The sequence below is a fragment of the Helianthus annuus genome, chromosome 16, assembly GCF_002127325.2.
Source record: "Helianthus annuus cultivar XRQ/B chromosome 16, HanXRQr2.0-SUNRISE, whole genome shotgun sequence".
In the NCBI taxonomy this organism is placed as follows: domain Eukaryota; kingdom Viridiplantae; phylum Streptophyta; class Magnoliopsida; order Asterales; family Asteraceae; genus Helianthus; species Helianthus annuus.
The window spans coordinates 86,760,036-86,773,551 of NC_035448.2; positions in this window are offsets into that span (position 1 = coordinate 86,760,036).

A 13,516-nucleotide genomic window follows, 5' to 3' on the forward strand; every position below is an offset into this window, starting at 1 on the left:
TCAAGGTGACAAGAGTGGTGCAGTGGTCGGCATCATCTCTTTCTTGAAGGCTCAGAAATGTCTGCGGATGGGTCACACCGCAATCTTGGCACTCGTTACTGATGCATCAGTGAAGGAAAAGAAGCTGGAGGATATTCCAGTTGTACGTGACTTCCCTCAGGTGTTTCCTGAAGATTTACCCGGTTTACCGCCTCATCGCCAAGTCGAGTTCCAGATTGAGTTGGCTCCTGGAGCAGCACCTATAGCCCGCGCACCGTATCGTTTAGCTCCAACCGAACTGGAAGAGTTATCAAAGCAGTTACAAGAGCTCTTGGAAAAGGGCTTTATTCGTCCAAGCTCATCGCCTTGGGGAGCTCCAGTACTTTTCGTGAAAAAGAAGGATGGCACTTTCAGGATGTGCATCGACTACCGTGAACTGAACAAGGTGACGGTGAAGAACCGTTATCCTCTTCCGCGTATAGACGACTTATTCAACCAGTTGCAGGGGTCGAGTTACTACTCCAAGATAGACTTGGGGTCAGGGTATCATCAGCTGAGAGTCCGGGATGAGGACGTCTCCAAAACCGCTTTCAGAACTCGCTACGGTCACTACGAGTTTCTAGTCATGCCATTCGGGCTAACGAACGCGCCTGCCGTATTTATGGACCTTATGAACAGGGTGTGCAAACCCTATCTTGACAAGTTCGTCATTGTTTTCATCGACGACATTCTGATCTACTCCAAGAGTCAGGAGGAGCACGAGCAGCACCTACGCCTGATATTAGAACTCCTACGGAAGGAACAGTTGTACGCTAAGTTTTCGAAATGCGACTTCTGGCTTCGTGAAGTCCACTTCTTAGGCCACGTAGTGAACAAGGATGGGATTCATGTCGATCCATCCAAGGTAGATTCGATCAGGAACTGGCCTGCGCCGCGTACACCAACAGAAATACGCCAATTCTTGGGTTTGGTGGGTTACTACAGACGATTTATAAAAGACTTCTCCAAGATCGCACAGCCGCTTACGCTACTGACACAGAAGGGTGTCACCTATCGCTGGGGAGAGCCCCAGGAAACCGCCTTTCAGTACCTAAAGGATAGGTTTTGCAGCGCGCCTATTCTCTCATTGCCAGAGGGCACGGACGACTTTGTGGTTTATTGTGACGCGTCGATACAGGGTCTTGGGTGTGTATTGATGCAGCGGGATAAGGTTATTGCCTACGCTTCTCGTCAACTCAAGGTTCACGAACGGAACTACACGACGCACGATTTAGAGCTGGGAGCTGTTGTTTTCGCGCTTAAGATATGGCGACACTACCTGTACGGTACCAGGTGCACGATTTACACCGATCACAGGAGTCTCGAGCATATCCTTAAGCAAAAGGATTTGAACATGCGTCAACGAAGATGGGTTGAGCTTCTGAACGATTACGAATGCGCCATCAAGTATCATCCAGGCAAGGCCAATGTTGTGGCTGACGCTCTCAGTCGGAAAGACACTCTACCTAGACGCGTACGAGCCTTGCAGCTCACTATTCAGTCCAGCCTTCCTGCACAGATACGAACTGCTCAGATAGAAGCTTTAAAACCCGAAAACGTCAAGGCTGAAGCCTTACGCGGCTCAAGGCAACGAATGGAACAAAAGGAAGACGGCGCCTACTATGTAACGGGGCGTATTTGGGTTCCACTTTTTGGCGGTTTACGCGAGCTGGTAATGGATGAAGCTCACAAGTCCCACTACTCGGTACATCCAGGGTCGGATAAAATGTACCATGACATCAGAACAACATACTGGTGGCCTAGTATGAAGGCCCACATCGCTACTTACGTCGGCAAGTGCTTGACCTGTGCGAGAGTCAAGGTTGAATACTAGAAACCAGCGGGCCTACTTCAGCAACCCACGATACCGCAATGGAAATGGGAAGAAATTTCCATGGATTTCGTTACAGGCCTACCTAGATCCCAGCATGGGAATGATACCATATGGGTGATCGTGGATCGACTCACAAAGTCTACACACTTCCTGGCTATAAAGGAAACGGATAAGTTCTCCACTCTCGCAGACGTCTATCTTAAAGAAGTTGTTTCGAGGCACGGAGTGCCCACTTCCATCATTTCGGATCGGGATGCACGATTCACGTCAGAACTATGGCAAGCGATGCAAAAATCTTTCGGCTCACGGTTAGACATGAGCACAGCATATCATCCTCAGACGGATGGGCAGTCTGAGCGAACGATTCAAACTCTTGAAGACATGCTTCGGGCATGCGTTATTGATTTCGTCAACGGCTGGGAAAAGCACCTCCCTTTGGTGGAGTTCTCATATAATAACAGTTATCACACCAGCATACAAGCCGCTCCATTCGAGGCATTGTACGGGCGTAAATGCCGGTCACCTCTCTGTTGGGCAGAGGTGGGGGATAGTCAGATTACGGGTCCAGAGATTGTAGTGGACGCCACGGAAAAGATTGCGCAAATACGACAACGCATGGCGGCAGCACGCGACCGTCAGAAAGCCTACGCGGACAAGCGTAGAAAACCTTTGGAATTTCAGGTCGGGGACCGGGTTTTACTTAAAGTCTCACCCTGGAAGGGTGTGGTACGTTTTGGCAAACGGGGCAAGTTAAATCCGCGGTATGTCGGACCGTTCGAGATCATTGAGAAAATAGGCAAAGTGGCCTACAAGCTAAACTTACCAGCTGAACTCGGTGCAGTTCACAATGTATTTCACGTGTCGAATCTGAAGAAATGCCTGTCAGATGAGACCCTCATAGTTCCTTTTAAGGAACTCACTATCGACGAGCGGTTGCAGTTCGTCGAGGAGCCAGTTGAAATCACGGACCGGGATGTTAAGGTCCTCAAAAGCAAGAGAATCCCTCTTGTTCGAGTTCGTTGGAACTCCCGTCGTGGCCCAGAGTACACCTAGGAACGCGAAGACCAGATGACAGAAAAGTATCCCCAGTTATTCGAAACTAATGCAACCACTGCTGAGGCTGAAGCTACTACTGCGGAATTTCGGGAGATCAACGGGGGAGGATGTGACACCCCAGGAAAACCAGTGAACGATGCAACCTATCTAGCTTCCTCAGTAAGTATACGTACCAAATTTCGGGACGAAATTTCTTTCAAGTTGGGGATAATGTGACAACTCGACCTTTCGACTTTAAATGCACGTTGACTTTGACTGTTGATAGTTGACTTGTTGACTTGTAACTGTACATGTTATGTGTTAATGAAACGTATTGTATTGTGCCTATATGTGATTACTGTCATGATGTGAGTATTAGTATAAAACACTTAGACTTATTCACCAATCAAACCATCTCGACGAATCAAACTTGTGATTCGCCAAGGACCACTCAACGAAACAGAAGCACTGTTTCGTCAACCCATTCTTAACGAAACAGCCTATTTCGCCGGCCCATATGATTCGTCAAGCCCATTAAGGGCCCAGGACCATTAAAACACGTATATGTTAGACGGAACAACCACTTTCACCACACTTTAGCAAAACAGAAAACCCTAGAACTCCTGTGTGTGTGTGTAACGGCAAACTTGTGTTCCTGAAGTCTCAATTCAACCTTGTTAACATTCCTTTGTCGCGGTTAGTGTTTTCTACTCGTATTGATTGATGGTTTGGGATTGTTATAAACTGATTTCTGATGTATTGATAAATTGTTGTTGTTATGATATAGACTTATAGATTACGGATTTTATGCTAAGATTAGATTGTTGAACGGATTGATCGGTTGATACATAGGGCTTGATGTTCTAGACTAAACCCAACTGATGATTGCGGTTTGATAAATACAGTTGTGAAGCCACCAGTTAGGTCTCAAACGATTGCTAAATGAATGCATGTATTAGCCCTAGTAGTATCAATGAATTCGTGTATTGATTTGATGATGATTTCTGTGTTATATGATTTACTGTATGATGATGATGATGATGATGACGGCTATTAACCATGATTAGGGTTTCTGTGATAAGTTCTGTAATTGACTGCATGATTTCCGGTAACTGACATGTTGACGTAACTGCTGCTTAACGAATGTGAATGTTTGACGAATTGGAAGTCTTGGCGAAACAGAATGTGTTTCGCCAAGGATGTCGACGAATTAGAAAATGTATTTCGCCAAAGGTCTTTAACGAAATAGAACCCCTATTTCGCCAAAGGGTAGTTGACGAAACACAAGTGTTTCGTCAAACATGTGTTTCGCCAAGTATGTGATTCGCCAACTTCTGTTTCGCCAACTTGGATAACCTGCACAGTAAACTGATTTATTTCTGCTAAGTGTTGACTGAGTTAACTAACTGATGTTAAACACTATGCATGACTTGTGTGATGTTGATTGGTGATGTGTACTACTTGGTGATCATTGATTATGCTTATACGTGAACTGTATGAATTCAAACTGATTGTGTACGTGCATACTCTAGGACGTGATTGATTTACTTTGAGCACATACATAGCATACCGAGCAAACCAAGGTGAGTTCACACTCTTACCAAGGCATGGGATTCCCGGGGTGTTGGGAATGGGATTGAAAGGATAAGGTTGAATAGATTCATACGGATACCATTACTAGACTACCATACCATTGTCCTCGATTGTGCAGGATACATACGTAAAACCTACGTATACTTATGCTACTCGCTATCCTCGGTTGTGAAGGATACTCACGTAAAACCTACGTGAACTTATACTCACTACTGCCTCGGTTGTGTCAGGCACTTACGTAAAACCTACGTAAACCCCCGCGTACTCCTATCCTCGGTTGTGAAGGATACTTACGTAAAACCTACGTAAACCTCATATGCGCTACTGTTCTCGGTTGTGAAGAACACTTATGGTTACGCATAGTCTAGTGGATTAGTAACGTGGGAAGCCCCCACCAATAGAAACCTATATTGGCCCAGTAGAGCCACTTGATACTCATGAACTTACTGTACGCATTTACTTTTTGTGAACTCGCTCAACTAGTTGTTGACTCTCAGCTGCATGCCTTGCAGGACCTTAGGTACTAATGGAGCTTGCATAAGGAGGAGCAGGTCGTTGTGGACAGATGGATTGTGATTACTTATTAAACACTTATGACGTTTCAAACATTAATACTTATGTTGGATTTTACATTAATGCTTCCGCTACACTTACTTACATTGGTTTTGATAAACACCTTTCGTATTGATGGATAACATTTACTATTTATTTATATGTTCAATATGATTGGTGGCCTGATCCTGGTCATGTCACGCCTCCAAGCGGTGGTACTCCGCGTGTGGATTTTGGGGGTGTGACAGTTGACCCCTTATAACTCAAGTAACCTTTCTGTGTATCTGCCGAGCAAACCAAGGTGAGTTCACACTCTTCCAAGGCATGGGATTCCCCGGTGGGTAGGGAATGGGATTGAACAATTACTCGTACTTTCACTATTACTAGACTATTTACCATCGTCCTCGGATAGTGAAGGGCACTTACGTAAAACCTACGTAAACTTGTACTTACCACTGTCCTCAGGTTGCGAAGCGCACTTACTTAAAACCTACGTAAACTCATACATACCACTGTCCTCGGGTTGTGAAGGGCACTTACGTAAAACCTACGTAAATCTCACGCGTACCACTGTCCTCGGGTTGAGAAGGGCACTTACGTAAAACCTACGTAAACCTCATACGTACTTCTGTTCTCGGGTTGAGAAGAGCACTTATGGTTACAACTAGTCTAGTACGTACAAACATGGGAAGCCCCCACTAATAGTACATACAACATGGGAAGCCCCCACTAACCGAACATACTGTTGGCCTAGTAGATCCTGCATGAATATGAAACGAACTTACGATACCTGAACGAATACATTAACTGATTAATCAACTGTTAACTCGCTCAACATTGTTGTTGACTCTCTGTTACATGCCTTGCAGGACGGTAGGTGCTCATGGAGTTCGCACGGGAGGCGCGATCGTTGTGGGAACATGGACTGTTGAGTTCCATGTTAAACTTTTACACTTTATGAACTTATTACTTATGTTTGGGATTTCACAATTATGCTTCCGCTAAACACTTAACTATGATTTGTTTTGAACACCTTTTATATTGATGGGTTGAATTTAACTTACTTATAATGTTCAATATGATTGGTGGCTTGATCCTGGTCATGTCATGCCTCCAAGCGGTGGTACTCGGCGTGTGGATTTTGGGGGTGTGACAGATTGGTATCAGAGCCATTGGTTATAGCGAACTTGGTTTTAATAAGGGGAAAAAGTTTTTGTTAAAACCAGACTATAACTAGAACAGCGCTCAACGATCCACAACGACGCTTCGCTCACGTGCAAGACTCAACATCCTAGGTGATATGGTTTATGTTTTATTGCCTACTTGTTAGATTACATAGAAACTTTGCTCATGGTATGTTTAGATAAACGTAACAGCTATTGCTTGAGAACACATACGTGCTTACTCTCTTCTGTCATCGCACTTTCGCGAACCTCTTCTTACCCATATTTTCTTTGGTATGAAGATCATGGCTGGACGTGTTAACTTAACTCAAGCCTAGTTGACGGCTTTGATCAATGAACGAGTTGCTGAGGCACTCGCAGCCGCTCAGGCAGGAGGTATAACCTGCTATGGCAACTTACTCTAGGATCTTCAGATCCTACCCTCTCAAACCAACTCTAGTGTTTAATTTTATTCCCTCTTGTCTACACAACAGGCCAGTTTGCTCAGCAGCCTGCATGCACGTTCAAAACTTTCATGGACTGTCGTCCTAGCACTTTCAGTGGTACAGAAGGAGCAGTTGGACTCCTCCACTGGTTCGAGAAGCTCGAGTCAGTCTTCGAAATGTGTGAATGCCCTTAGGTACGAAGGGTGAAGTATGCCACTGGTACTCTCAAAGGCATTACGTTAACTTGGTGGAACGCGCAAGTGCAAATGTTAGGGCTGGCAGCTGCTAATGCCACCCCATGGAACGATTTCAAGGAACTGATCAAGCGGGAATACTGTACTCGTGATGACATCCACAAGTTGAAAGTGGAGTTCTTTAACCTGAAGATGAGAGGGTCAGAGATAGAGGCGTATACGAAAAGGTCAAACGAGCTGGCCATCTTGTGTCCAACTATGGTGGACCCTCCCATCAAGCGTATCGAACTGTACCTCAAAGGCCTAGTACCAGAGATTCAAAGCCATGTGACCTCTGCTAATCTTGCTACCATCCAGGATATTACTCGTCTTGCTCATCGTCTCACAGACCAGGCGGTGGAACAGAATAAGCTGCCTAAGCGTATCAGTGCTAACACTACCGCTACCACTACTGCTACTCCCAGTGACAACAAGCGAAAATGGGATGGAACCTCCAGCAAGGGTTCAACTTCGGTTCAGTCCCAGGCGCAGCAGCGAAAGACAGATGACTACCAGAGTCCCAGTCAGCAGCCTTCTGGTAGTCACGGGTAGGGTAGATATCGAGGAAATCCCCCAAAGTGCAACAATTGTAACAGACACCACAGTGGTCAGTGCAACAAGGGTCGTTGGCAGTGGTGTCTTAAGATGGGTCAAGAGGCCAAGGATTGCAGGAGCCCATGGCCTACAACTCAGAATCATCAACAGTAGTGGCAAGCACCGCAGAATCAGCAACAGGGCAACAAGGGATGTTTTCATTGTGGCGCTGAAAGTCACTTCAAGAGACACTGCCCCCAGTTAAACCGAAACCAGAACAACAACAACAATGATCAGGGCAATGGGAACAACAATGGGGGAAACAATAATGACAACGGTGCTAGCGGTCGTGCGTTCGTGCTTGGTCAGGGTGATGCTAGGAATGACCCCAACGTAGTGATGGGTAAGTTCCTTCTTGGCGACTTTTACGTTACTGTTTTGTTTGATTCGGGTGCCGATACCGTTATGTGTCCCTAAAAGTTAGTCAAATGCTTAAGCATGCACTAACTCCTTTAAACACTAAACATGTTGTAGAGTTAGCCAATGGTAAAAGTTTAGAGGCCACACACATAGTTTAGGGTTGTGACCTTGTCCTCGTTGGACAGACCTTCTCTATCGACCTCATACCTATAGCTCTAGGTAGTTTCGACATTGTCATTGGGATGGATTGGTTATCCCAACAGCAAGCAGAGATCCTATGCAAAGAATAGATTGTTCGTATTCCCCGTACTGGTAAAGAACCTCTCGAAGTTCAAGGCGACAAGAGTGGTGCCGTGGTGGGCATCATCTCCTTCCTAAAGGCTCAGAAGTGTTTACGAAAGGGATACACCGCTATTTTAGCACTTGTTACTGGCACATCAACGAAAGAGAAGGGATTAGAGGACATTCCAGTAGTACGTGACTTTCCTCAAGTGTTTCCTGAAGATTTACCTGGACTACCGCCTCATCGCCAGGTGGAATTCCAAATCGAGCTAGCCCCTGGAGCAGCGCCCATAGCTCGAGCACCGTATCGCTTAGCTCCGTCAGAACTGGAAGAACTATCTACACAACTACAGGAACTCTTGGATAAGGGTTTCATTCGGCCTAGCTCTTCGCCTTGGGGAGCTCCAGTATTATTTGTGAAGAAGAAAGACGGTACCTTCAGGATGTGCATGGACTACCGCGAACTCAACAGGGTGAACGTGAAGAATCGCTATCCTCTTCCACGCATCGACGACCTGTTCGACCAATTGCAAGGGTCGAGTTAGTATTCGAAAATTAATCTGAGGTCAGGTTACCATCAACTGAGAGTCCGGGACGAGGACGTCTCCAAAACAGCATTCAGAACTCGCTATGGCCACTATGAGTTTCTGGTCATGCCATTCGGGTTAACAAACGCGCCTGCAGTCTTCATGGATCTTATGAATAGGGTGTGCAAGCCCTACCTGGACAAGTTTGTTATTGTTTTCATCGACGACATCCTGATCTATTCTAAGAGTCAGGAGGAGCACGAGCAGCATCTACGACTTATTTTGGAACTCCTCCGAACAGAACAACTGTAGCAAAGTTCTCAAAATGTGACTTCTGGCTTCGTGAAGTCCACTTTCTAGGCCACGTGGTAAACAAGGATGGGATTCATGTTGATCAATCCAAGGTTGACTCGATTAAGAACTGGCCTGCACCGCGTACACCAACAGAAATTCGCCAATTCTTGGGTTTGGCAGGTTACTACAGGAGGTTTATCAAAGACTTCTCAAAGATTGCGCAACCTCTCACCTCACTAACGGAGAAGGGCGTTACTTATCGATGGGTAAATACACAGGAATCAGCATTTCAACACTTAAAGGATAGGCTCTGCAGCGCCCCTATCCTCTCATTGCCTGAAGGCACAGACGATTTTGTGGTTTATTGCGACGCATCCATTCAGGGTCTTGGGTGTGTGTTGATGCAACGTGACAAGGTCATAGCCTACGCATCACGCCAACTTAAAGTTCATGAACGAAACTATACTACGCACGATTTAGAGCTGGGAGCTGTTGTGTTCGCGCTTAAGATATGGAGACATTACCTGTATGGTACCAAGTGCACTATCTACACCGATCACATGAGTCTCGAGCATATCTTCAAGCAAAAGGAATTGAACATGCGACAACGTCGATGGGACGAGCTTTTGAACGATTACGAATGTGCCATCAAGTACCATCTAGGCAAAGCCAATGTTGTGGCTGAGCCCTCAGTCAAAAAGATACTACACCTAGACGCGTGCGAGCATTACAACTTACCATCGAGTCTAGTCTTCCTGCACAGATACGAGATGCTCAGGTGGAAGCATGGAAACCAGAAAACGTTAGGGCTGAAGCCCTACGCGGCTCAAGGCAACGATTAGAACAAAAGGAAGACGGCGCCTACTATGTGGCGGGACGCATCTGGGTTCCACTCTATGGCAACTTACGCGAGCTTGTAATGGATGAAGCTCATAAGTCTCGCTACTCAGTACATCCTTGTTCGGATAAGATGTACCACGACTTGAAAACTATGTATTGGTGGCCTAGCATGAAAGCCCACATAGCGACTTACGTTAGCAAATGTTTGACTTGTGCGAGAGTCAATATCAGAAACCATCAGGCCTACTTCAGCAACCAAAGATACCACAATGGAAATAGGAGGAGATTTCCATGGATTTTGTTACTGGCCTGCCTAGATCTCAACATGGGAATGATACCATTTGGGTGATCATGGATCGACTCACTAAGTCTGCACACTTCCTGGCTATTAAGGAAACAGATAAGTTCTCCACTCTAGCAGATGTATATCTCAAGGAAGTTGTCTCAAGGCACGGGGTGCCGACCTCTATTATCTCTGATCGTGATGCACGTTTTACTTCAGAACTTTGGCAAGCGATGCACAAATCGTTTGGCTCTCGGTTAGACATGAGCACAGCTTACCACCCTCAAACAGATGGGCAGTCTGAGCGCACTATTCAAACCCTCGAAGACATGCTTAGGGCATGTGTGATTGACTTTGGCAACAGCTGGGAAAAGCATCTGCCATTATTAGAGTTTTCATATAATAACAACTACCACACCAGCATTCAAGCCGCTCCATTTGAGGCATTGTACAGGCGTAAATGCCGAACACCTCTTTGTTGGGCAGAGGTGGGTGATAGTCAGATTACTGGTCCAGAACTTGTAGTAGACGCAACAGAAAGAATTGCTCAGATACGGCAACGCATGGCGGTGGCTCGTGACCGTCAGAAAAGCTACGCTGATAAGCGCAGGAAACCACTCGAGTTCCAGGTTGGGGACCGAGTGCTACTCAAAGTCTCACCTTGGAAAGGTGTAGTTCGTTTTGGCAAACGAGGCAAGCTCAATCCGTGATGTGCGTTGGTGTGTATATGTTTTAGGTATATATTTTGAGCCCTTTTTACACTTTAGCCAAGTTTTAAATTTATAAAAACACGATATTTACTAACACTAAACACACATATGGGCAAGTGCACCCATCGTAGACGTAGTATAGTGTTGGTAAGATACCGAGGTCGTCCAAGGACACAAGGGCTTTTAGTACCGGTTTATCCTCAACGTCTAATCAAATCAAAATGTTAGAAAAGATCTTTTATATCTAAGAAAATAAAACTAACTAAATGCTGAAAAATAAAAATAAAAATAAAACAGATAGACAAGATGAATCACTTGGATCCGACTCGTGTATAGTGTAACCTTTGATTATTTTCGCACTTTTGCACTTGTTTAAGAGATTATCTTAGTTATTGTGGTAGGCCCCTCTTTTGAAGGTGATGTTACCCTCAACCCAGTAGTCTGAGTCAGCAGGGATACAATCCTAAAGGATCGGATTATTGAAACATAATGAATTAAGTTATTAATGCAAATTATGGTAGGCCCCTCTTTTGAAGGCGACGTTACCCTCGATTAAGTAGTCTGAGTCAGCAGGGATACAATCCTAAATAGCTGGGTTATAGTATTAATAGTAGTTAACTTATGAAGTGGTCAAAGAGTTTGGATCCCCACCATCTAATACCTTTGGGTATTGAAGGAGATCCTACTAAATTTGACCCAGGTCCCTTGCAGGACCTCTAAACGCTGAACAAGGGCAAGACTCTTACTAAACCGTTCCCTTAACCCCCGACCAGGTAGCCAACATACCTCCATATAGACCGTGGAGATATGAATGGTGAAAATCTTTTATTTTATATAGACAGTAAAATAATGCCAAGACACCACGGACAAACGATAAGGAAGAATCACCCTCAACATAAGAAACTAGTTATTAAAGTCATTAATACAAAACCAAATAAAAAGTGCAAAAGATTAAAGATAAAAAGTATTACACTAGACACTTGTCTTCACTAAGTGATGTAAGAGACTTAGGCAAACATGGCCTTTGATTGTCAAGAACTCTTACGATCAATCTTGGATCACGAGACGACTCACACACTCTATGATGGACAATGGATGATGGTGGTGGATGATGGTGTTGTGATGGTGGTGGGTGGTGGATGAAGTGTGAGAGAGGTGGTGTGCCAAGGGATGAGTTGAAATGTCTCCAATCACTCCTATTTATAGGCTGAACAGAAGCTTGGGCACGACCCCCGTGTCCGCTGGGCATGGCCCCGTGACCGTCTGACACTATCTATCCTCATTAATTGTAATTCGCAATTACAATTAATGCGCCTGTAGTACTTTGGGCACCGCCCCGTGGTGAGAAATAGAAGCTTCTATAGGTTTCTCTTTTCTGCTGCTTCTTGGGCATGGCCCCGTGCTCGCTGAGCACGGGGCGTGTTCAGTCTTCTGTCTTCTCTGTTTTGCTTGGGAGGATGCTGTCGAGGGGTTGGGCAGTCCACTTTTGTTCCCTTTCTTGTATTTATGTTAGATTTAGCTGTCTTTTTTGCTTCTTTTGTTAATTTGAGCTCATTTAATCCTGAAAATACAAAAGGAAGACAAAACTACACTTTTTCCAACATTAGTACTTAAAAAGGGTTAGTTTTATGCCTCATTTGATGTAATTTATATGTTGCATTTTACACACATCAAGTATCCACACACTTGAATTTTTGCTTGTCCTCAAGCAAAACTCTTTAATATGTGGCTTACACTCTCAAATGGAATGGGTAGAAGAGAAGGTTTTGGGCTTGTCATAGAGTGTCGGGAATTTCCAAGATTGTTTAGGTTTTATTTTTACTTATTTACAATCCTATTCGTCATGATTTATTAAAAACTTTTCATAAGGTAAATTATTTATTAAGGCATAACATGCCTTTCTAAAATTCCATTTATATACAGGTTCACATACCTCATGGGAGAAATCACTCACACTCGGCCAAAGGTGTATTTTTACTGAATCACTCAAGAGCGGCATGGAACTTATTTCTACCATAAGCTTGCCAAGCAATCAATCCTCCTCCGTTTTAACTTTATACCTTTGTAAATATCAAGAGGACTTTTTGGGTGAAGTGATAGGCTTGGGCTAAAGGTGGGTAGTTGGGTTAGTGGTTAGTAGAAAAGGGCGAAAGGCGTAAAAAGCGTCGGTTTTCGTAAAACATTTTGTTTTTGTGACTTTTTATTTTTTTAATGAAGTATTTATTCAAACAAGCTTTTGTTTAAGGAGCTTTGTTTGTTTATTTCCAACTTCATTGTAATATATATATATATATATATATATATATATATATATATATATATATATATATATATATATATATATATATATATATATATATATATATATATATATATATATATATATATATATATATATATATATATATATCGATAGTCACACGAAAACCGAGCTTGTTAGTAAAATAAAAGGTAAAAATAAAAAGGGTTTTTGGTGGGTAAAAAGGGTTTTGGGTTAAGAAATGAAAAGGTTTAGGCTCAAAGAGGTTTACTAGGGGGAATTTTTGGGTAGGTGAAAAAAAATAAAAATAATGGTGTTGAAAGAAAAAGGGTTAGTCCTAATGCCTCCATCATCTACTTACTTGGGTTTAAGTTGGTAAGGACCGGGAATGAATTGTCGTGGCAAGTTCTAGAGTCGTAAGAACCAAGCGGCTATTCACACAAGAAACGAAAAATGAGCATTTAGCGTAAAGATGTATATTTGTATGCTCAA